At 38.8% G+C, this 26,605-nt stretch overlaps 1 pseudogene; it reads left to right on the top strand.

The window, feature by feature from the left end:
* The first annotated feature begins 9,035 nt into the window (after positions 1–9,035).
* Positions 9,036–26,605, top strand: part of LOC119258170 (KATNB1-like protein 1) — a 32,700-nt pseudogene continuing 15,130 nt past the window's right edge.

The following is a 26,605-nucleotide window of genomic DNA, read 5'->3' as shown; positions in this document are numbered from 1 at the left end:
TACATATGCACAGTCCCCTTGCTTTCTGGGCCTATGTGACCACAATCAAAGGCTTGAATGCCCCACTCCCAGCCTGTCAGATGCTAGCATCCAAAGCATCCGTGAAAGCCTAGGATCAGGGAGCACATAAAAAAGCCTCATAGGGCCTCCCCAGTTGAACACTGGGTTGCGAAGCTGCCAGCAGCCTCTGCAGCGCCGGTTCGATCCCCGGCTGCTCCCAGGCCACCAGAGGAGGGTCCCACATGGCGTGCAGACCTCTCCTGCCGCCCGCCGCTCCCCTCTGCCTGCTCTGCTCCCCACTCTGGCTCTGGTGAATTCTCTCACCCTCCCCCACTTCTGACTGTACCCAGTGCTTGTATAAATAAATAAATCTTAAAAAAAGAGAAAAATAAATAAATAAATTTAAAAAAAAAGCCTGATAACTTCCTTTACCATAGAGCAGATCAAGAAGATGTGGTATTTATACACAATCGAATACTATTCAGCAATCAAAAAGATAAATCATGACCATTTGTGGCAATATGGATAGAGGTAGAGGGGCTTATGCTAAGTGAACTATGCCAGAAGGAGAAAGATACATATCAGATGGTGTCACTTATATATGGAATATAGAGAAACCAAAGGAGGGTCAGAAAAGTTACCAAATTTTAAAATAAACCCCTAAAAGCTAACCATAGATCTGAGGCACCATAAGGACCCTGAAACTATTCCTTAAAAATGTAAATCACCCATGACCAGCCTGCCAACCACATGAAAGTTCTCAGAGGACCAATACACACAAAAAAGAAAACAAATCTCAGAACAAGGTCACAAAAATATGAATCACCATTTCATTCTATCTGATAAAGTCCAAAACTATCATAATTAAGAAAATCAAAGAATTGGAATAATATAAGTGAAACTTAGACAACCAGTTTAAAGATATGCAAAAAACTTCAGAGAAGGAAATTAATGGTATGAAAAACATGATAGGGCCTCCCTAGTGGCACAGTAGTTGAGAGCTGGGTTGTGAAGCTGCCCACAGCCTCTGCAGTGCCGGTTTGATCCCTGGCCACCAGGCGAGGGTCCCATATGGCGTGCAGACCTCTCCTGTGGTGCCCCGCTGCTCCCCTCAGCAGTGTTCTTTGCCAGTCTGCCTGCTCTGTTCTCCGCTCTGGTTCTGGTGAATTCTCTCACCCTCCCGCCCTTCTCACTCTACCCAGTGCTTGTATAAATAAATAAATAAATCTTAAAAAAAAAAGCATGATAAATGAATAGGAAATTGAAAATTGAAACTCCAAATAAGAAAATAATAGAAATGCAAAAAGTGGAAAGATCAGTGGAAAGTTAAATCAGTTGGGGAACAGCTAAAGAAATAGAATAATCAATAATCAAAATGAAGAATAAATCAGTTACTTCAAAGAGTAAAATTGAGTAAAATGCCAAATAGTAAAGGAGAGATATAAAGAGGAACACATAAGACTCATAGTCACCCCAGAAGAAGAGAGAGAGAAAGGAACTGAAAAACTATTTAAATACGTAATAGCAGAAAATATCTCAAACATGAATAATGAAATGGACATATAAAACCAAAAGAACATCAAATTACCTAAACAAAAAGAGATCTACAGCAAGATATATAATAATAGCAAATCTTCTAAAAGTCCAAGACAAACAAAAAAATAATGAAACTGATGAAGGTGAAGAAACCAATAATCTACAAAAGAATCCCAATCACTACAGGCAAGAAGAGACTGGAGTGACACAGTTCATCAAATATAAAAGTCTTCAACTGGGCCTCCCTGTTGGCGCAGACAGTTGAGCCCCACACTGTGAAGTTGTCCGCAGCCTCTGCAGCACAGGTTCAATCCTGGCCAGCTGGCGAAAATCCCACATTGTGAAGCAAACCTCTCCTGTCTCACCCACTGCTTCCCTCAGCAGTGTATTTCAGCAGTCTGCCTGTTCTGTTCCCTGCTCTGTCTCCTGTGAATCCTCTCACCCTCCCGCACATCTGGCCTGTACCTTGTATAAAAGTAAATAAATATTAAAAAAAAAAAAGTCATCAACAAAGAATGCTTATCCTGTAATGCTACCCTTCAAGTATGGAGGTGTTAAAAAAAAAAAAAAAAAAAGGTCTTCTTAGGAAAAAGAATCTTAGGGAGTTTGCAATTACTAAAGCCCCTCTCCAGAAAATATTAAAATGAACTTTAATGTTTAAAGCATAAAAATAAATAAACACACACACAAAAAACCTGAAAAGCAATTAAAGAAAATTAAAAAAAAAAAAAACAACTAAAGGCAAATGGCAATAGTGAACTTACATATGCCAATAAACATGCTAACTATCAATGACCTGACTCACCAATAAAAAGACGCAGACTATTGAATTGGACCAGGAAACAAAATCAAACCTTCCATTTCCAGGAAACACACCTAAGCTCAAGTACATATATAGACTGAAAACAAAGGGACGGAAAACATTTATACAAGCAAATGACACCAAAACTGAGACAGGAAAAGCCATCTTTATATAAGATAAAGTAGACCTACCTGAAAAAGGTAGCAAGATAAAAGAATAGACAATGCAGGGCCCCGCCGGTGGTGCAGTGGTTGAGTGCTGGGCTGCGAAGATGCCCGCAGCCTCTGCAGTGCCGGTTCGATCCCCAGCTGCCAGGCGAAATTCCCACATGGCATGCAGATCTCTCCTGCTGCCCGCTGATCCCCTCAGCAGTGTACTTTGTCAGTCTGCCTGTTCTGCTCTCTGCTCTGGCTCTGGTGAATTCTCTCACCCTCTCATGCTTCTGACTGTACCCACTGCTTGTATAAATAAATAGATAAATCTTAAAAAAAAGAAGAAAAAAAAAAGAATGGAAAATACAATGATTAATAGAACAATGAAAACAAATGTTCAGTAGCACATGGCTTAACAAAAGACTTGTAGCAGACTTCAAAGATTAACTGATGTGTATCATGTTTAGACTTTAAGAAAAAAAGAAAACAGAAAGAAGGAAAACTTCCAAATACATTTTATGAAGCCAACATTATGTTAATACCAATGTCAAATAAAGACAACACAAATAAAGGAAACCACAATCCACTCTCCATAATGAATACACAACCAAAAATTCTCAATAAACTCTTTAAAAACAGAATATAACAATGCATCAAAAGATTATAGACCACCACCAAATGGGATTTATTCTAGGAATACAAAGATGGATCAACACCTGAAAACAATCAGTGTAATTCACCAAATTAAAAACAAACAAACAAAAAAGCAAACCCAAATGACCCTATCAATAGATGCTGAGAAAACATTTGATAAAATTCAGCATTCATTTAGGAAATAATTCTTGAAAAAACTAGTGATAAATGAAATATATCCAAAAATAATAAAAGCCTTAAATGTCAAACCAACAGATAGTGCCATTCTCACTGGTGAAAACCTGACACCCTTTCCATTAAGATTTGTTTAAAGGGCCTCCCCAGAGACAAGAATGTCCATCCTCAACATTATTATTCAAGATAGTATTAGAAGACCTAATTAGAACATATAAGCAAAAAGAAGTTATGAAAGGAATCCAAGTTGGGAAAGACAAATTAAAGCTATCATTATTTGCAGATGATATTATAATACACATAGAGAACAGCAAATATTCCACAGGAAAAAAAAATCAAAACAATAAACCAGTTCAGCAAAGTTGCAAGATACAAAATTCACACACACAAAATAAATTGCCTTATTATATCAATGAGGTAGAAGAAGAATAAATTAAATAAACCATCCTATATAAAATCTCTCTCTCACACACACAGACAAAAGGTTCTTGGGAATAAACTTAGCAAAGGAAGTCAGGGACCTGTACAAGGAAAACTATGAAAGGTTGCTAAAAGAAATATGAGACATAAAAGGTGGAAAGATAGCCCCTGCTCATGGAATCTCCATTTCAAATGGCCATCCTACCCAAAGCAATCTCCATTTTCAAAGTAATCTCAGTGAAAATCCCAATGACATTCTTCAAAGAAATGGAACAAATATTATTGAAATCAATATGGAACCACAAAATACCCCTAACAATCTGTCAAAACTCTTCTTTCAAATAAGGGGAACAGTGGGAGTATCATACTTCCAGACTTCAAAATATACTTCAATGCCATAATATTTAAAACAACATGATGCAGGAAGACAAATAAAATTATAGACCAATGGAATAAAATAGAGAGCTGAGAAATAAAATCAGGCATTATGGATAACTAATTTATCATAAAGGAACAAAGTATATACAAGGAGGTCTTTTCAATAATCGATGGTGTGAAAACTTGACTGCCTCATGCAAAAGGATGAAATTAGATTACAGTCTCACACCATAAGTGAAAATCAACTCAAAATGCATAAGAGACTTAGATCTAAGACCTGAAATTATAAAATATATGGAAGAAAACACAGAAAACCATCCCAAGACATGAAATGAAGAAATATCTATGAGGGCTCATCTCACACAGCAAGGAATAGAATGGGGAATAAAAACTACATCAAATTAAAAAGTTTCTGTACAGCAAAAGAGACAGTAACCAAACCAAAGATACACCCAACTGAGTGGGAGAATATATTTGCACACCATCTGTCTGAAAGGTACTAATATCAAAGAGCTACAAAAACTTATATAACCCAAAAAAACAAAACAAGTATCCAAACATAAAAAATGATCAGAAGAACTAAACAGTCACTCCTCTAAAGTAGATATGCAGATGACCAACATGTACATTAAAAAATGTTTACCATCACTTACTGTAAGGGGAATACAGATCAAATCATAGTGAGATACCACCTTCAACATGTGAGAAAGACCCATATAAAGGATAGCAAAATAACAAGAGCTGATGAGGTTGTAGGAGAAAAAGATATCTCTGACACTGTAAGCAGTAATGTATACTGCCCAGCCTCTATAGAAAGCTGTGTGGAATTCCTCAGAGAACTAAAATCAAATTTCCATGTGACCCAGCAAATATACTCCTAGGTATCTATTCAAAGAACATGAAAACAATAAATCAAAGGGAAACATGCACTCTTATGTTTATAGCAGCATTATTTACAATAGCCAAGACATGGCTAAATGCCCTGTGACATAGGAATGAACTAAGAAGATATTTTATATATACAGAATGGAATACTACCCAGCAATCAAAAAAGATGAAATCAGATAAAATCATACAATTTTCAGCAACATGGATGGATCTTGAAGGGATTATTTGAATTGAAATAAGTCAGAAGGAGAAAGAGTAATGCAGGATGATTTCACATATGTGTGAAATTTAGAGAAACAAAACAAAGGGTCAGACCAAGACAAACTTTGAAAGGTAAGCATAGATATGAGGCATACAAGAGGGAAAGAGGAGAGGGGGTTGCAGATAAGTTCATTTAGGGTGGGGGGAATGCACAATATACTGTGGTGATGGACTATGGATGCTTTAGTGGTGGAAAAACAACAATGTCTACACCTGAGTGTAGAAATTCTTATAATCAAAAAATTAACAAGGAAGAAGTATTCTTTCTTGAACAATAATTAAATTATAAAAAAAACAAACAATGATACAGTTTGAGTTTGAATGGGAAGATTAGGATTAGTTCAAATATACTTTTAAGTCAACTTTTACATGTTGAAAATGGCAAAAAAAAAAACAAGTAAAAAGAATCCTAATGAAATGTTACATTAAGATTTCCTCCTACAAAAAAATAACACAATAACAAAACTGGTTTTCCTTTTTCCTTCACAAAGTCTGTACAAGTATTAGGAAGATATTTACTCATCCCAATAACTAAATACTATATAAAGTTTTCCCTATTGGAATAATAGAATAGATAATAGTGCTTACATAGAAGTACACATATGTAATACACACATTTTATGTTAATTAATTCATTCATTAATTCCATAAATAATTCATATGTATAAGAAACAACATCAGTATATCTATTTGACCTAAAAGTCTCTACCTACACCACAAGGTTTGCTGTGCTTCCCCTGTTCATAACCTGTCTGAATTCCATTGGCTAAATCCAGCAACTTTTCTTCCACAAGGATAGGGGCTTGGGCATCATTATAAAAACTGCAATAAATTTCAATTTCTCCTTTACCCAGAGTTCCCCAAAAACTCTGGCTCATTTATTATGACCTTCAATTTTCCTTGGAGAGGAGATTTCAGTCCCACCTCCCAGTTTTCCTCTTCTAAAAGCAACTGTGGTTGAAAGGAGAGTGATAGGGAATGAGGGGCATAGACATAGGGCATAGATGGATAGAATGGTTCCCTGGTATCCATTAAGCAAAGCATTGCTTTTACTTTTGGCTGCAAGTGTGATGGCAAAGTTTTGAGACTCAACCAAATGAATTTTCAATATTTTCAGCTCACTCAGTACTTTATACCATGCTAGATATCATCTAGTTTAGTTTGTGTGTCGGGGGAGGGAGGGCTTGGCTTAGCATCCATGGTAACTTTGCTTTCTGTGGGAAGATTATGCTTTCTTGGGTACCCTTAGCTTGTACATAGGAAAAATATTTGAGCCGTCCATTTTTTTAAGATTTATTTATTTATGCATACAAGGACTGGGGTACAGATCAGAAGTGGGGGGTTGAGAGGATTCACCAGAGATAGAGCGGGGAACAGAACAGGCAGACTGACGAATACACTGCTGAGGGGAGCAGCGGGTGAGTCAGGAGAGGTCTGCTGTACCAATTGGGTAGCTCCCTGGCTGGCTGGGATCAAACTCATGCTGCAGTGGCTGCGGATAGTTTCATAGGTTGTGTTTGAATCCCTGTGTCACAGGGAGGCCTAGAATCATCCATTTTAATCAGAAGCATCTGATACTTTATTGGCTGTTTTCAATGTTGGTGAGTTTGGCAGAGGACCAGACAGTCATATATCCAAGTTTCTCTAATAGATTACTTGCATCGGAATCAGAAAAACAATCCTGAAAATAAGACCTCAACAAGATCCTAAAATTTGGGGAGAAAGGAGAGAGAGAGAGAGAGAGAGAGATTGGGAATTCTTCATTTGCAACATAGCTTTGGATCTTAAAAATGACTGAAACTATGCTTAGAGGAATATTCATTTGCGGAAAATTACATTGTTCCTTAACCTTTAAGAGTTTTGTCAAAATAATAAATCTTTCATTGTTTTTTACAAATGTATAGGGAAAGAAAATAGTGAATTTTTTATATACTATACTTTAATTTAAACATTAGACATAATGAGAACTTAAGTGTTTAGTAGTTGAACATTACTTTTCTTCTGCTTATAACTTAGAATATGGAAGTGAGCACTTTCACTCTCTTGGGAAATTTCATATATCTTTCGTGTGGGCCAGGGAGGAGGTTATAGAGTCATTCAGACTCTTCCCCTGTGACCTTGGCAGACCCCATTATCAGCAAGCAGTCTTTAGCCATGACAGTGGAAGTTGCTATAAATGAGCATTCTGTAGCCATGATGTACACTTGGCGTGCACAGTTAATTCTCCCCTTCCGTAACTATAAACACATGCCTGGCGTTGTCTATGAATCATATAAAGGCTGATAGGGGCCAGAGGAGGGGGGTGCTTCTGCTTCTACATGAGGCTACCTAGACTCATGTTTTGTGGATAGAGGACCTTCAGTGACATCTCTGACCACAGTCACGCAGCTCTTTTTTAGTCTTCCCAAGTACATAGTGAACCTAGCCAGCCTGGAGCATGGCCTTGACACTGGTGTTGTACGTAGGATCCAGCACAATCAGGTTTGAAGACTTCTAAGTTCCTAGTAGGCATGGTGTGGCTAGCCAGGTATATGTGACATTTAGTGGCCAGCCTCCTCTCTGAGTGGGTGCAACCCCCCCGGCCACTTTCCGCTAGACTGGCCTGAAATAAACGGGCCCTTAGGGCAGATAAAGAAGGAGTACAAGCAAAGAGTGTTCTGCACACGACTGGGGAGACATTGGATGAGTGTGATGCCCATGTTGCAGTAAGTTTTGTGGGCTGGATGTCACCTCACAGCTCTATGGGTAAAGTCAGAGAGAGCACTGGAGACAGTCAAGGTTCAAGAGCTGCAGGATGAGTTGGAGATGCTGCTGAGACCTTGTGTGGAGAAGATGGCCAGGAGGACCAGCCCACTACCCTAGACTCTTCAGGATAAAAGGGACCCTGGTCAGTCATTCAGAGTTTGCCCAGCGGTGACATAAAAAAGAAAACTGATGGACTAGGACAAATAATTCCACCAGAAGGTGGAAAATGCTTGCAGCTTGGCTGCTCTATGTCTATAGACACAATCCGGTAGATGGGATCCTTTTCACAACCCAGAAGATAAAATCCAAGAGGTAGATGGCTGGTTGCAGTGGCCTAAAGCTGCCTTGAACTCAGCCACTCCCAGGGCCAAGGCAGGCATCCATGCTCAGCCAGGGAGCTGGGGACACATTCACAGGGACAGGGTCAGGTTCCAGAGAAGCCTGGGGCTGGCTGAGGGAGGGTGTCCTCACCAGGCCCTCTGCAGTCACACAGAAAATGTACCAAAAAACAGTTTTGATGAGGCCAAAAACTGGCACCAGGACCAGAAAGTCTGAATGGTTACTAGGCAATCGGAAAGTCACCACAGAAGGCAGGCAAGAATCTTAAAGGGGTATGCACCCAAATGTGTGTAAATTTGCTAGGGGCAGGCGCAGACCAGGCTTACATAGATATAAAGTCCAACATCTACCTGTTGAAGTTGTGGCAACAGTTACAGGAGAATACAAGATTTACTCCCTTGAAAGAGGACTTTTGTAAAGAAACATGCTGATCAGTAACTCCCAGGAGCCCTGTGTCCTGAGAATCATTTGGTGAAGATTCTTGACTGAGGATAGATTCTCTTTGCTTTCAAATAAGGCACAGGCCCAAGGGGGTAGGGGACGGGAGAAAAAAAAGAAAAGAAAAAATGTCTGCAAGGGATGGGTGGGGACTAAAGGCCTCAGGTAAAACTAGCCATCCAATGGGGCAGAGCAAACCCTGCTGCATAAAAACTGTAAAATGTTTCAGTGGTCCACATTATACAGTGATGGCCATGATTGTTCAGGATGTTAAGGTGAGGGTCATGAAGCTTCCCTTGAGCGTTGGGTAATTACCCCAAAGCCATGTGAGGTGCGTGTCATCTATCCCAGAGTAAATGTACCCCAAGCACCTGGGTGTAGACCCCTGCTGAGATTTTTGCCTTCGGGTAAGAGTAATAAAGGACTTGTTGCACTGGCATGCTGAGTGTCCACCCCGGAACATCCAGCTGCCTGCCCATATGTGGGTGACAAACACCTGACAGCATGAACTCAGAGGATAAGGCCATGATAAGATTATGGGTACAGTAACAGGCCTAAAATAGGTGGGGATTGTTCAAGTTGTGCACTGCCCCTATAATTTGCCCCTGTGGACTCAAAATGATGCATGCATTTTTCAAAGTAAATGTAAAAATTTTGGAGAGGCCCTGTCAGCCCTGACTGTAAAACCACAAAATTTGTTACAATATGCATTGCTGTTACAATGTATAAACACAGCACTCCACATTCTTTGCTAAGAAAAACATACAAAAAATGTATATTTTGTGGCAAAAATCTCTGAAGGGGGTGGATTGTGTGGCCAAGGAGAGGGACATAGAGTCATTCAGCCTCTTTCTCTGTGACCTGGGCAAAAGCTGTTATCAGCAAACAGTCTGTAACCATGTGGCCAAGCTTTTATCAGTAAGCTTGCTATAGCCATGATGCACACTGTGCATGCCCAGTGAGTAAGTTAGTGTACCCCTTTTGCAAGCATTGACAAACAACTGGCTTTGTCTCTAAATCATATAAAGACTGATGGGGGGTAGCAGAGGCCACCTCCACTTGTGCACCCAGCCTCATGTTGCATGAACAATGGTCCCTCCATGACATCCCTGCCCACAGTCCTATGGCTTTTTTTCCATCTGCCTGAGTGCAGAATGAACCTACCTGGCCTGGGGCATGGCCCTGACAGTCAGTTTCCAGTATTTGTCTTTAGTATAATCAGTTTTGTGAAATATTTTCAAGTTACTGTAATGAGGAACAATATTTTGGTATTACTTTCTCTAGGACATCTACAGTCTTCTTCTTCTTTTTTTTTTTTTTAAGATTTCATTTATTTAAACAAGAACCAGGATACAGGACAGATACACAGGAGGGTGAGAGGATTCACCAGAGATAGGGCAGGGGACAGAACAGGCAGACTGACAAAAACACTGCTGAGGGGAGCAGCAGGAGAGACAGGAGAACTCTGCTGCGCCATGTGGGATTCTCGCTGGCAGGCTGGGATCAAACCCGCACTGCAGAGGCTGTGGACAGCTTCACAGGGCAGCACTCAACCACCTGTGCCACCAAGGAGGCCCCATCCACAGTCTTTTAAACAAAATCACCATATTAACTTGCGTTGATAAGTTTGAGTTCATGAAGTTGTTCTGATAACATTTAGAGTCTCTCAAACACTAATTTTGTCAATAGTCCCATAAATATGTATCTTATAATACCATCTGACTCCATATTCTGCATACTTACTGCTTATGTGTTTGTTGGAATTCATCCTTGTTAAACATTACCCTCTTATGATTATCAATTTATGATAAGATCTTGTGGGTTATTACTGGTAGGGAAGAAGTAACACAGTAGCACACATTGCTATCTGCACACAAAATGTTTAAGAGATGTATAGTAGTGCCTCTCCTGTGGCTCAGCCGGTGGATTACAGTGCTGTGAAGCTTTCCGTAGCCTCTTCAGTGCAAGTTCGATTCCCAGCCAGCCAGGAAGATACTCATGGTGCAGCAGACCTCTCCTGTCTTACCCGCTGATTCCCCCTCAGCAGTGTTTTCGGTCCATCTCCCTGTTCTGCTCCCTGCTCTGTCTCTGGTGAATTCTCTTACCCTGCTGCACCTCTGGCCTGTACCCAAGTTCTTGTATGAATAAAATAAATCTAAAAAAAAAAAAAAGAGAAATTTTATAAAACAAAAAAAGATGCACAGTGACTATCATTGGTCAGAATGACAGACTTGGACAGAAATCACATCATTGGTCACTAGTTATGTTGCACATTTGCATTTACATAATGATTATGAAGTATAGACCTAATAGTGAATTTATACCTTATACAGTAACTCACAGTTAATATTCCATGGTACGAGATTTCTGAATCAAGCCATTTTAATCAGTTAGGGCTGCAATAAGAAAACATCATAAAATGGATGACTTAAACTACAAAAAAAAAAAAAAACACTTTTCACATTTCTGGACTTAAAGAAGGAAATGATCAAGGTTCCAACAGAATGCATCTGGTGAAATCTCTTTTTGTGATTTACAAACATTTGTCTTTTTTTTTTTTTTGAAGACCTTATTGTGCCTTTTCTTTTTAAAGATTTATTTATTTATGCATACAATAACTGGGGTGTAGGCCAGAGGTGCAAGGGGGGAGAGGATTCACCACAGACGGAGTGGGGAGCAGAACAGGCAGATCTACTGAAATACACTGCTGAGGGGAACAGTGGGCAAGAAAGGAGAGGTCTGCTGTGCCATGTGGGTAGCTTCCTGGCCAGGGATTGAAAACTCGTGCTCAGTGGCTGCTGATTGCTTCATCATGCTGACACGCTTAACCCCTTGCACCACCAGGGGGACCCCAAACATTTGTCTTTTTGCTAAAACTTCACACAGGAAAAATAAATCATCTTTCCTCTCTCTTATTATTTATTTTCTTATTATCTCTTATTATTTATTTAGAACTTGAAGTGTGTACCATTTGTAGATCTTCACAAACTTCACCAAAGTCCACCTCTACCCTAGAAAAGACCAATCTGTTCTCTGTTTCCATGACTTTGGTCTTCTTAAATACCAGATCCCACATTTAAGAACATCCAGCATTTTCATTTTCTAACTTATTTTACTTAGAATAATGTCCTCAAGATCCACCCATGTTGCATGTTGTACATGGCAGGATTTCCTTCTTTATTATGGTTTTAATGAGATAATATTCCATTACATAAAAACACTAGGATGATAGGTAGATGATAGATTTTCACAATTTATCTCTCTATCTGGTTCTGAAAGTAGATCTTTATTGAATCTTGCTTCTTGCTGCAAGGAGAGAATTCTTACTTCTGAGTGTCTGTGTTCTGTCTTGATTGTTATTGATGTACTGGAGAATTTCTTTTGTTTTTGTGCAAGAAGCCTGCTGACCTTCCCTTTCATTTTATATCATTGCATTGGATTGTTATTCACACATGCTCAGATAGTTGTGAAATTCTTTTAGAGTAAGTGTTTTCAACACTGTTGATTGGTTTTAGAAATTCTGTTAAATTATTTAATATCCAAGAGAAATTCAGAAATAATTTTAATACAACTAATTTACAAAAGAAAGTCGACTCAAAACTACGGTTTGCATGGCATGGTAACATATATTTAAAGAGACTTGAGAAGAACAAGATATCAATAGCTGCAGAATGAAGATGCCGGGCTCACCTCCTCCATATACTCACAGCTAAACTGCAACAGACAAAAGTCATTAAGTCTTGAAGGAAAACAAATAGGAACAATTTTCAAAGAGGGTTAGTGAGCAGTGAATAATCCAAGCCCTGCTAGCCTGGTGGGCACTGCAAGTAACAGAGCAAAACTGGAATGTGTCCCTGCCATTAGTGAGCAAAATGACAAGCTTTGAAAGTACCCCTGCCATATTAGGCCTCCAACAGCGACCCCAGTGAGTTTCAACACAGGATTTCAACGTAGGTCCCAGCAGACCCCATTGAGCATGAATATAGGAACTGGAAGCAAACAAGAACCAGTAGGTGCTGGTAACTATTAGAACAGTTTCTACCAAGTGGGGCAGATGTTAAAGGTACCACAGAGCAGCAGCAGGGGCTGGTTCAAACCACTGTGGTTCCTGAAGAGGTGAGAAAGAGCAATGAAATTATTCCATGGATGACAGTTGTACCATAGAGAACACTGCAAACTTCAGCAAGGTTGACACTGAGGACATTCATCTACTTTGAACAAGAGGTAGTTGGAGAGAGGCAATTTTGGGTTATTTTCTGAGTAGGGAACACCAGTGGCAAGACAGTCAGCTCAGTAAACAGCCCAGGGGAAGTAGGATCAGTATTTATGTGGTATATATGCAGTCACCTTCCTTTGAAAGAGGGGAAAACCTTGTGAAGGCACTAACATTCTCCACACAGGTTGGATATCAGGTAATGATTAAATCAGAACATTCCGATTTGCCTACCCTTTCCCACCCCACAAAACAAGTACTTACCTTGTGACATGCACAGAGAGAACAGGAACTACAAGGTCTCTCATCACAAACCTCAGAATGTAGGTATATTGGGGGGTGCCACAAACATAAACAAGTCCAAACTCATCCATCGCATCCACAACAAAATCTGGATCTGGCCAAGCCCTACCTATCTTGCTGACTGAGCAACTGCAAGCATACCTGGATAAATACAGAAGCTAACAAAGACCAAAGTAAATTTGAAAAAAAATAAATAAAACTATAGTGCCATGTATAGGTAAAACCAAATAGTATAATCACCCAAGTTAATGATAAAGTTTTGTGAACAATAACAAAATAAGGAGACCTAAAGTAACCAAAAGTAAATACAATATATATATAAAATGCGTGGAAACAAGGGGCCTCAAAAAAGTATATCATCACAAGGAAACCACAATTATCTCCAGAATACAGATGCCAAAAGATGGAAGATTAAATCTCCATTTCAGAAAGGTGGTTCAGGATTACTATAATAAAGAAACACAAAGAGGGACCTCCCTGGTGGCACAGGGGTTAAGTGTCAGGCTATCATGCTATAAGCCGTCACTGTGGCCTCAGTGTGAGCATGGGGCAGAGAGCTGACCCACATATGGAACAGCAGACCTCTCCTCTCTCACCCACTGCTTCTCTTAGCAGTATATTTCAGTTGGTCCACCTGTTCTGTGCCCCACTCTGTCTCTGGTGAGCCCACTCAGCTCCCACCTCTGGCCTACACCCATTTCTTGTATGCATAAATAAATAAAAATATTGGGCCTCCCCGGTGGTGCAGCAGTTGAGCGCTGGGTTGCAAAGCTGCCCGCAGCCTCTGCAACGCTGGTTTAATCCCCGGCTCCTCCCTGGCCACAGGAGGAGGGTCCCACATGGCACGCAGACCTCTCCTGCCTCACGCTGCTCCCCTCAGCAGTGTACTTCGGTCCTTCTGCCTGCTTTGCCCCCCACTCTGGCTCTGGTGAATTCTCTCACCCTCCCACACTTCTGACTGTATCTAATGCTTTTATAAATAAATAAGTCAATCTTTTAAAAAATAAATAAATAAATTTAAAAAAAAAACACGAAGAGATAGAAGAAATCTCAGAGTGACAAGAGAAGTCAGAAAAGAAATTCACAGAAATGCAAGATAACTTGAAAAAGCTAATCAAAGAGATAAAGCAAAACTTAGAAGTGTAAATTAATGAGATCCAGAATAAAATCAAAGAGCAGATGTATAAATTAAACCATTAAATTAAGAAAATAACAAACATTCATGAGGCAAGGGCCACAGAAAGTGAAATCAAAAACTCTAGAGAAACATATGTAAGCAGAATTGATCGTATGGAAGATTGAATCAGTGATCTCAAAGAAAATATTGCATTAAGGACCCAAGTGAAAGGGGAGAGAAACAAGATTTAAAAAAAAAATAATGCAATAAGTAATTCAAGAAATATCTGACACCACTAAGAAAAACAACTTAAGGCGACTAGGGATGGGATGGAGGGATGTAGAAGGTAACTTAAAGAGGTATTCCCAACAGGCTTAAGTCAGAATTCTCAGCAGAAACTCTACAATAAAAGACAGAATGAGAAGTTTCTTTTTAGCTCTTCTGCCCAATTTTTTAAAAGATTTATTTATTTATTTATTTGTTTATACAAGAACCAGGGTACAGGCCAGATGCACGGGAGGGTGAGAGGATTCACCAGAGACAGAGTGGGGATCAGAACAGGCAGGCTGATGAAATACACTGCTGAGGGGAGCAGTGGGAGAGTTCTGCCATGCCATGTGGGAACCTCGCCGGCTGTTCGGGATGGAACCAGTGCTGCAGAAGCTGCGGACAGCTTCACAGAGTGGCCCTCAACCGCCTGCACAACCAGGGCATTTTTTGACTAGATTATTTTCTTTATTTTTGTTGAGTCTCATCAGCTCTTTGTAGATTTTTGTGATCAGTTCTTTATCATTAGTGTTGTGTGCAGAATTTTTCTCCCAGCCAGCGGGGTTTCTCTTTGTTTTGGTTATTGTCTCTTTTGCTGTACAGAAACTCTAATTTGATGTAGTCCCAGCTGTTTATCATTGCCTTCACTATCACTGCTTTGGGTGATGTGTCTGTAAAGAAGAGATAAAAAGAAACTTCTCCAAAGAGGAAAAGCAAATGGCCAACAGGCATATGAAAAAATGTTCAACATCACTTGCACTCAGGGAAATGCAAATCAAAACTACCCTGAGATATCATCTTACACCAGTGAGAATGGCACATATTAAAAAAACAAGCAACAACAAATGTTGGCAAAGATGTGGAGAAAAAGGAACTCTCCTGAACTGCTGGTGGGAGTGCAAACTCGTCCAACCACTATGGAAAGCTGTGTGGAGATTCCTCAACCTACTAAAGATAGAGCTTCCATATGAGCCAGCAATTGCACTCCTAGGAATTTACCCAAATGACACAGAAACATTAATTCAAAAGGGCACCTGCACCCCTATGTTTATAGCTGCACTATTTACAATAGCTAAGCTTTGGAAACAACCCAAATGCCCTGTAAGGCAGGACTGGACACAAGGCAGGTTTTCTGATCCCATGAAGACTGGGTAAAGGAGGAGTCAGAGTCCTTAGTGGGTTTTTGCAGGTCTTTTATTGGGTTTCACCAGGCATATGGCAGGCGGGGTGCTGGCTGGGGGGCTGGGAGGTTGGCAGGCCTCCCAGCCACCAGCAAGTCTACACTCTATCTGGGCTCTCTAGTGTTAGTTCTGCTGCTTCTCGGCTTCTCTCTCGGCTTCTGCTTCAGCTTCTGCTGCTGCTGCTGCTGCTGCTGCTACTGCTGGCGTCCCCGTGACGCCGCCCTTAAAAGCACAGTCTTAACTCAGCTGAATCCCATCTACCTATGCCCACACCCTATTCCAGGTGCCCGCCATCAGGCATGCATTCAGGACAAGGATCCAACATCTATCCTGATGGCGGAACTGCAGAAAAGCCTGACATTTTCTTTACCCTACATGCCCAAAAATAGATGACTGGATCAAGAAGATGTGGTACATATACACAATGGAATATTACTCAGCATTCAAAAAAAGATAAACTCATGCAATTTGCAGTAACATGGATGGAACTGGAAGGGATCATGCTCAGTGAAATAAGCCAGAAAGAAAAAGAAAAATACCGGATGGTCTCACTCATAGCAGGAATCTAGAAAACCTAAATAAGGGAACGGGAAAAAGAATAACAATAATAAAGAAAAAATCTAAATCAACAAGCAAATATAAACCAGAGACACACTATGGGAGCGGGCAGGGAGGGAAGGATTGGAGTTGAAATAAAGGGGGTGCTATTGTATGGGGGATATAAAAAATAAATTTAATTTTTTTTTTTTTTAAAGACAGTGTAAGGGCAGGACAGGCCACAGTGCAGGTTTTCTGATCCAGCCAGCCGGGTAAAGGAGGAGTCAGACTCCTCAGTGGCTTTTTGCAGGCTTTTATTTGGATTTGCCTGGTACACAGCAGGCCCTGGGGGCCTCCCAGCCCCTAGCACGTCGTCACTCTATCTGGGCTCTTCGTCCTTCTCTCTGCTTCTCTCTGCCCTTCTCATGGCTCTGCTTCTCTCTCAGCTTCTGCTGGCGTCCCCATGATGCTGCCCTTAAAAGTCCAGTCTCAGCCCAGGTGAATCCCATCTACCTATGCCCACACCCTACTCCAGGTGCCCGCCATCAGGCATGCATTCAGGACTGTAAGGGTCCATAATCTATCCTGAGGGCGGGAGGGCAGAAAAGCCTGACATTTTTCCTTACCCTACAGACAGAATGAAGTGATTTTCTCAAAATACTTAAAGATAAAAACTTTCAGCCAAGAATACTATGTCCTGCATGACTCTTAAGCAAGTGTAGTGGCAGAAAGATCACAGGGCAGATTTTCTATGACCCGAGCAGATGGGGTATAGAGGAGTCCTGGAGCTCTCAGTGGCTTTTTTCAGGCTTTTATTTTGTTTTACCAGGTACATTCAGGCAGGGGTGCTGGGGGACCAGGACGCTGGCAGGCCTCCCAGCCTCTAGCAAGTCTTCACTCTTCCTGGGCTGTCCGGGGTTCTCCCATGGCCTTTGCTTCTCTGCCGGTCTGCTCTTTCATTCTTTCGTTCTGTGTGCTCTCTGCGGGCGTCCCCATGACACTGCCCTTATTAGCACAGTCTTAGCCCACATGTACCCACTTATATATGCCCACACCATACTCCAGGTGCCCGCCATCAGGCATGCATTAAGGACCACAGGGTTCCATCATCAGTCCTAATGGCTGGAAGGCAGAAAAGCCTGATACTTTACTTACACTACAGCAATGATAGAGCACTAAGCCCTCCCTTACATAAACAAAGCTAAAGGAATTTGCAACACTAGTCCTCTGCTGCAAGAAATGTTGAAAAGATCACTTCTAGCTAAGTGGAAAAAAAAAAAAAGAATATCCTGAAATATATTACAAGGAAATTAATAGATAAAACAAGAAAACTAAAGTCAAAATGGCAGTAACAAGTCTCCATATATGATAATCACTCTAAATGTAACTGAACCAGACTCGCCAGTCAACAGGCAGAGAGTAAGTGGTTTAGTATAAACAAATACAAAAATAATAATACAACTAAAGATTATCATTTCCAATAAACCGATTTGGACTCCAATGATAAACATATGTCAATGAAAATATATAGAAAACAAATAGCTCTTTTTTATTACTTTAATTATATTCTATTTTATATTTTATTTTTACTTATTTTTAATTTTTTTTTAATTTTTACAACATTGTTCATTTAAAAAAATATTTTCTTCCCCTACCCCCCTCAGGTGTAGCCCCCATAGACTTTCCTTCACCAATGCACCTATCCACCATCACCACAGTCCCCTGAGCTCCTCCTCCCCTCCCTCTGATCCCTCTCCCTCCTCCTCCCCTGCAGCATGTCTCTGCTTTATAATTGTCTGTTTTTACTTTGTTGTGTTTTATACTGTTATTATTTTTTACACTGATGTCTTATTTGGCTCCCCTGTATTCTTGCTATAAGTGAAACCATCTGATATTTTTCTTTTTCCTTCTGGCTTATTTCATTGTGCATAATTCCATCTAGCTCTATCCATGTTGCTGCAAATGGCATGAGTTTATCATTTTTGATTACTGAATAATATCCCATTGTGCATACATACCACACCTTTTTGATCCAGTCGTCTATTTTGGGGCATTTGGGTTGTTTCCAGGTTTTACATATTGTAAATAGTGCTGCAATAAACATAGGGGTACAGGTGATCTTTTGAATCAATGTTTTTGTGTCCTTTGGAAGATCCCTAGTAGTAGAATTGCTGGGTCCTATGGTAGCTCCATTTTTAGTAGACCGAAGAACCTCTAGACAGCTTTCCATAGTGGTTGGACCAGTTTGCACTCCTGCCAGCAATGTAGGAGAGTTCTTTTTCCACCACACCCTCGCCAACATTTGCTGTTGCTTATTTTTTTTTTTTTTGATATGTGCCATTCTTACTAGTTTAAGGTAGTATCTCAATGTGGTTTTGATTTCCATTCCCCTGATTAAATGGGATGTTGAAACTTTTCATATGCCTGTTGGACATTTGCATTTTCTCTTTGGAGAAATGTCTTGTAAGTTCTTCTGCCCATTTCTTGACTGGATTGTTTACTTTGTTTTTGTTGAGTCATGTGAGTTTTTTGTATATCTTTGTGATCAGTCCCTTACTGGTTGTATGGAGGGCAAAGATTTTTTTTTTTCCCAATCAGTGGGGTGTCTCTTTGTGTTGGTATCTCTTTTGCTGTACAGAAGCTTTTCAGTTTGATGTAACCCCAGGTGTTTATCTTTTCCTTGACTTTCTTTGCTTTGGGTGATGAGTCTTTAAAGAGTTTATTGAGATGTAGTGTTTTACCTATATTTTCTTCAATATATTTTATGGTTTCAGGTCTTATGTCCAGTTATTTTATCCATTTTGCATTCATTTTTTTGTGCATGCTGAGAGGTAGAGCTCTAGTTTCATTTTTTTGCATGTGGTGGTACAGTTTTCCCAGCACCATTTATTGAACAAAGTGTCCTTGTTCCATTGCATATCTTTTGCTCCTTTGTCAAAGATAAGTTGTCCATATAAGTGTGGCTTTATTTCTGGGCCCTCTATTTGGTTCCACTGGTCTGTGTTTTTGTTTTGGTTACAATACCGAGCTGTTTTAGTTATTATGGCTTTGTAGTATAGCTTGAAGTTTTGAAAGTGTGATACCTCCTTTCTCCTTTGTTTTCATCAGTAGGGCTTTGGCTATTCATATTTTTCTGTGGTTCCATATAAATTTCATTAGTATTTGCTCTATTTTTTTAAGAATGCCATTGAGATTTTTATTGGTATAGCATTGAATCTGTATATGGCTTTTGGTAGGAAGGATATTTTAATAATTTTAATTCTTCCAATCCATGAGCAGGGGACGTCTTTCCATCTCTTTGTTTCTTCTATTTCTTTTAACAGTGTTTTATGATTTTCTTTGTATAGGTCCTTCACCTCTTTTGTTAGATTTATTCCCAAGTATTTTCTTTTTTTTTAGCTTCAATTATAAAAGGGATGGTTTTCTTGATTTTCTCTTCTTCAGATTGATTGCTTGTGTGTACGAAGGCTACTGACTTTTGTGTGTTGATTTTGTATCCTGCTACTTTACTGTACTGATTGATTATTTTGATTAGTTTTTCTGTGGAGTTTTTAGGGTTCTCTATGTATACTATCATATTGTCTGCAAAGAGTGATAGTTTTACTCTTCTTTCCCTATTTGGATTTCATATATGTCTTTCTCTTGTCTTAGTACCCTGGCTAGGATCTCCAGTAGTATATTGAAGAGCAGTGGTGAGAGAGGATGTCTTATTCTTGATCTTAAAGGAAAATATTCAGCTTTTCACCATTGAGAATAATATTGGCAGTAGGTTTGTCATATATGTTTTTTGTCATGTTATGTTCCTTCTATCCCGAGAATTTCAGGGGCCTTCATCACAAATTGATTTTGGACTTTGTTGAATGCTTTCTTAGATCTATTGACATTATCATATGCTTTTTATATTTCTTTTTGTTGATGTGTTGGATTACACTGATTGATTTCCGTATATTGAACCATCCTGAAAACAAGTAGCTCTTTATTGTAAGTAGTTCTTTATTGAAACTTGCTTCTTGCTGCAAGGAGAAAATTCTTCTGAGTGTCTGTGTTCCGTCTTGACACAAACAGCAAAATCTGGATCATGTAAAATAAACTTACACTTAAGAACAATGTAGAAACACTGCAAAAAAATAAACACTACTCCCTCCCACTCATTAACTCAAAATTTAAGTGCTTGGATTTAAGACTGAAAACCATAAAATAAACAGAAGATATCATAGGCAAAACATTTCACATTTGCTTTAGTGGTGTCTTTGAGCTGACGTCTATGGCAAGGGAAACAAAAGCAAAAAAAAGCAAAAAAGCAAATGGAACTACATCAAACTAATAATCTCTATACACGAAAGAAGCTATCATTAAAGTCAAAAGGTATCCTACTAAGTGTGAGAAATATTTGCACATCATGTGTTCAAGAAGGCCCTAATATCCAAGATACACAAAGTACTTAAACAACACAACAAAAAAATAACCTAATTCAAAAAATGGGCTGCCGAGCAAATAGACACTTACCCAAAAAAGTCATTTATATGGTCAACCAGAACCACATGGAACCAATTACTTCATAACTTATTATCAGGGAAATGCAAATTTAACCTGCAATTATGTAACACTTCACACAGGTGAGAATGGCTGGTGAGGGTGTGAAAATACAGAACCCTCATACACTGTTGGTTGGAATGTAGACTGATCCAACCCATATGTAAAATATTATGACGTTTCCAAAAAATATTAAAAATAAGCCCAACAATGCTACTTCCAGTTTTTCAAGACTGAAAAGGCAGGGATTCAAAGGCACTAATTCAGTATTATGTCCATTGCAGAACTCCTTACAATGTACAAGTTATAGGAACAATCTAAGTACCCAAACACAGAGGAGTACATTAAGATGTGGTACATATACACAAAGGAAATATAATTAGTTATTATAAAAAAATGCTTTGCCATAACATGGTGAAATAAGTCAAAAGGAGAGGAAATATACTAGATTATTTCACTCATATGTGGAATACAGAGAAACAAAAACAAAGGAACTGTTCAAAGATAAACATAAACAGATACTACAAATATGACAGCAGAGTTGAGGCTACTAGAGATTGGGGAGGGTGGGGTGGCAGTGGGAACAAAAGAGATATGGGATCAAATTATTTATGGTAAAGGTAAATAAGTGTTTGGTGTTGGGTTTGGTGTGATGACATACATCTGAGAAGATCTATGCCTCTTCCCTTAAGTTAAATGCAGTGTTGTAATCAAATGTTACATTCGTTTAGAAAAAAAAAATGTAATTTTCTGTATTAATTTGTATGTTTCCTATAATTCTAATCCAAACCCCAAATGGGGGTCTCTTCTGAGATTTGAAAATGTTTTCTAATATCATCTGAAGCATTACATAAAAATGTACAAGAACACTTTGAGAAAGAACATTTTTTTTTTTTTTTGGCATGGGAACTTTTTACTACAAATATTAAAATAAAATATTAAAATTTAAAAAGTTGTTAAGTGAATTAAATATTGCAGGTGATGAATTTAATAAAAGGAAGATATTTGAATCTGACCCTAAATCATATACAGTGGTGGAAAACACAATTTATTTGGGATTAATTCAGCATTTAAAGAACACTATGTGCTATATGATATGAAGGCCTCACATATTTTACATTCATTTGTTGGTAAACCTACAAAAATAATTTTGTTTTCTAATTAGAAACAAGTAAATCGGCTGCTGATATGTCCATTGTAAAATCATTTTTAAAATGACACTTGGTAGTTTTAAAACAACTGTTTAAATTTGTAAGATAATGTCTCTCATAGTTTTACTTTTTTAGTGTCATTTCCACTATTTACAATTCTAACTTGGATCAATTATTTAAAAATTGCATTTACCTATAATGTGACTTATTGCCAAATGTTAATATTAAAAAAATATATTTTATATTCAATAAAATGACAAGGGTTGTTTTTTGATATTCTAGTAACTGCATATTTTGAATGGGAGAATGTATAATGATGATTTTTTTCCATGCACTTCATTACATAGATTTACTCCCTATAATTGGTAATTAATCTCAGGAGGCCACATAAAAGTAATTATACTTTAAAAAAGATACCAAGTTTGTTGTAACATGATGTTCATTGGAATTAATGCTTTTGAAATAAAATTATTTTCAACTAGTATTTTCCACAGTGATACATATATAAAGAACATTCATATATTATGCTTTATGATAGATCCTTTTGTTTAAAACTGCGCAAATAAAAAATATGTTATTCCAACTTCCATATATTTTTCAAAACAAATCACATTCAAATGTATGAAATACTTTAAATAGGTCTCTGAATAATGATGGTGATGGTAGGAATTAAATAAACTTGATATCTTATATTTGTTCTGTTGCTAACTTATTTTATGACAACAGCATTGCAGTGTTTTCCTAATTTTTGCTTCAAAAAGAAAGTAAAACAACTGTTTATTGTTGCAATACTTCATACTGGCCTACTTCTGTAAATTGTCTTTAAGCTCTAGGGTAAAGGGAAGAACAATCATGTTTTTAAATTGGATACAAAAACAGTTTCTATCCTATAGTTGTAGCATAAATTGTCAAATAGAGACTATTAAGATGTGTCTGAACATATTGCTGCTCAGCAAATTATAAGCACTTTTCTTTTGGTAAATTTACCTTGGGTGAGCATATTTAGATTTTATTGAATATTTTGCAGATCCAATATAAGTTATTAAACATTTTCAATTCCCTTTAATAAGCTACTTGAGGTATGTGATGAAGCTCCACGCTGTTACTACAACATACAAAATTTCCAAATGCAATATATTCACTCAGTGTTTCTGGGGAAAAAAGAGGAAAGATAGATAGAAAGGAAGAAAAGATGGTAGAAAGGAAAAAAGAAAGTTAGGTAGGGAGGGGAAGAAGGGAGAGAGCCAGAGAGGAAGGAGGAAAGAAAGAATCGAAAACAGGGGCGAAGGAGAAAGGGGAGGGAGAAAGAAAATAGCAAAACTAGAAAAAAATATAAAATGAAATAAGAAGCAATTATGAACTGTTACACTGAGGATGAGTAGGAATATAGGTAGTATGAAAATAGTAAAATAGGGCCTCGCCTGGTGGTGCAGGTGGTTGAGCGCTGTGCTATGAAGCTGTCCACAGCCTCTGCAGTGCCAGATCCATCCCAGTAGGCCTGCAAGGGTCCCACATGGCGAGCAGACCTCTCCTGTTTTGCCTGCTGCTCCCCTCAGCAGTGTATTTCATCAGTCTGCCTGTTCTGTTCCCTGATCTGTCTGTGGTGAATCCTCTCACCCTCCCACGCATCTGGCCTATACCCGCATCTTGTATAAATAAATCTTAAAAAAAAAAAAAAAGAAAATAGTAAAATAATGCTGCTAACTTTCATAAATCATTACCTTAAAGGTCTGTTATGTAGTGTGCATGAAAGAAGTTACAAGTTTATTTTTGACAAATATTTTTCCCACACTTTCCATAACAAATATGAGCATACTCATTGCCTTGGTTACAATCCAGTTTTGCATAAATATTTGATGAAATGGACAAAAACCTATAGCTCCTTCTTTATATTAGAGAGTACTAAAAATATATTTGCTCATTTTATATATAAGAGAAGCAGATTTTTAAAAATTGTTCCAGATACTTTAATATTCATTATTTGGAAGATAAGTGTAGTGGAAGTTGTGGGTTTAGTTTTTAATTTTGTCTCTAAATTTTCATTTCATACAGAAAATAAAATATGTAAAAATGATGGTATGCAATTATTAGCTTTGTAGATGCAAGTTAAAAGAGAAGGGATAATTCAGATATTCTTGACAATTTTTTAGTTTAACAATTTGCATTGCAGCTGTCTTTGTGTGTGTGTGTGTGTGTGTGTAGCTAGTTTTATGTACACAAAACCACTTTCACTCCATTATTTGTAAATTAATTTCTCAACTTCTAATTTTAATTATATGGATAACCATGCTATTTTAAAAATTGTACTTATAGCTTAACTTATTCCAAAATGTCAATATCACTTATTGATATTAAATGTCCCTTTAACCTGTGAGTCACCTCATGATTGACAAACATAATGAGAATAATATTGATTTCATTGGACAATTAACCTTTCAACTCTGAGAAAACTGCTTGCTCTGCCAGTAATTACTGTATGTCTGAAGAACGACAGTATCCATATTGGCTTTTGTCCTGAAGTATATTCTTCCTTCCCACAAGTTTTCTTTATATTTTCTTTCTCGCCTATCAACTTGAGCACTGCAGCTCTTGCATATCAATGTGGATGTGCTCTCTCATAGGAGATCATGCACCTGCCATGAGGTGAATGCTTTAGGATTATATTTATTATGGTATTTGCACACATACTTCCAGATTTGTATTGAGAAGCATCACATTTGAATGTAGGGTTATTTGTTCTGATTATAGTTCAAATTGAATGATGAATAATAATAATAATAATAATAATAATAATATATATATATATATATCTGGTGAATTCTCTCACCCTCCTGTGCTTCTGACTGTACCCAGTGCTTGCATAAATAAATAAATCTTAAAAAAATCATATATCCCACATCATCATGGTACACTCATAATCACGTTCTACATGGATTTGCTTAGATGCTTCAAGACTCTAGAGAAAATCTCAATGCTGCACAATATATCTACTTATCTCTTTAAGAATAACTGTGTAAAATAAAGAGAAATGGATCATTTTCAGTGATAGCAGTGGTAGCCTTAAGAAAGTGAAACCTGGGCCTCCCTGGTGGCGTGGGGGTTAAGACGCAACCTATGAAGCTGTCCACAGCCTCTGCAGCACAAGTTCACTCCCCAGCTAGCCAGGGAGCAACCCACATGGCACATCAGACCTCTCTTGACTCGTCTACTGCTCCCCTCAAAACTGTATTTCAGTCAATCTGCCTGTTCTGTTCCCAACTCTGTTTCTGATGAATCCCATCACCCCACACCTCTGGCCTGTACCCCAGCTCCTGCATGCATAAATAATAATAAATAAATCTTAAAAAAAAAAGAAAGTGAAACCTGGGCCTCCCTGGTGGCACGAGGGGTAAGACATAGCCTATGAAGCTATCTGCAGCCAATGCAGCGCGAGTTCAATCCCCAGCAGGGAGATACCCACATGGCGCAACAGACCTCTCCTGTCTCTCGCTGCTCTCCTCAGCAGTGTATTTTAGTCAATTTGCCTGTTCTGCTCCCCGCTCTGTCTCTGGTGAATCCTCTCACCCCCACATCTCTGGCCTGTACCCCACTTCTTCTTTTTTTAAGATTTATTTATTTATACAAGCGTTGGGTACAGTCAGAAGCGTGGGAGGGTGAGAGAATTCACCAGAGCCAGAGCAGGGAGCAGAACAGGCAGAAGGACGGAGGTACATTGTTGAGGGGAGCAGGGGGCAGCAGGAGAGGTCTGCGTGCCATGCGGGACCCTCACAGGAGGCCGGGGAACAAACCGGCGATGCAGAGGCTACAGATAGCTTTGCAGTCCAGCGCTCAACTTCTGCGCCACCAGGGGAGGCCCCTGTACCCCAGTTCTTGTATGCATAAATAAATAAATCTTTAAAAAAGGAATCCTGCCCAAATTCCAGTAGAATTTTTTTAAGTACTTTATTATTATTATTTTAGATTTATTTATTTATGCATACAAGCACTGGGTACAGTCAGAAGCGTGGGAGGGTGAGAGAATTCACCAGAGACAGAGCAGGGAGCAGAGCAGGCAGAAGGACCGAAGTACACTGCTGAGGGGAGCAGCGGGTGGCAGGAGAGGACTTCACACCATGCGGGACCCTCCTCCAGTGGCCGTGGAGCAGCCGGGGATCGAACCAGCGCTGCAGAGGCTGCGGGCAGCTTCGCAACCCAGAGCTCAACCGCTGCGCCACCAGGGAGGCCCTCAAGTAGAAATTTTTAAAAAGGACAAGAATAAAGAGCACTGTAAGGACATTAATTAATTTAAAAAAAAAAAAAAACCTGAGTAAAATACTTTAGAGTTCTAATACCTATAATATTCTTTTAATCATACAACACTGCATCTGTGGTTTTGAAGTTTGCAGGTTGCCTCTCTTAAAGGGTAACCAGAGTGATCAAAGTTCTATTCCAAAGTGACTGCAATCCAAAAGAAATTCAAAAGTGTAATTTTTAAAGTCCATGCATACCTGTAATATATGCATAATGTATTTTATTT

This window comes from Talpa occidentalis, unplaced genomic scaffold (genome assembly GCF_014898055.3).
Source record: "Talpa occidentalis isolate TD23 unplaced genomic scaffold, MPIMG_talOcc4v2.1 talOcc4.4, whole genome shotgun sequence".
Classification (NCBI taxonomy): domain Eukaryota; kingdom Metazoa; phylum Chordata; class Mammalia; order Eulipotyphla; family Talpidae; genus Talpa; species Talpa occidentalis.
Note: the sequence above shows the minus strand (reverse complement) of the source record. Positions and strands in the feature narration are given on the sequence as shown.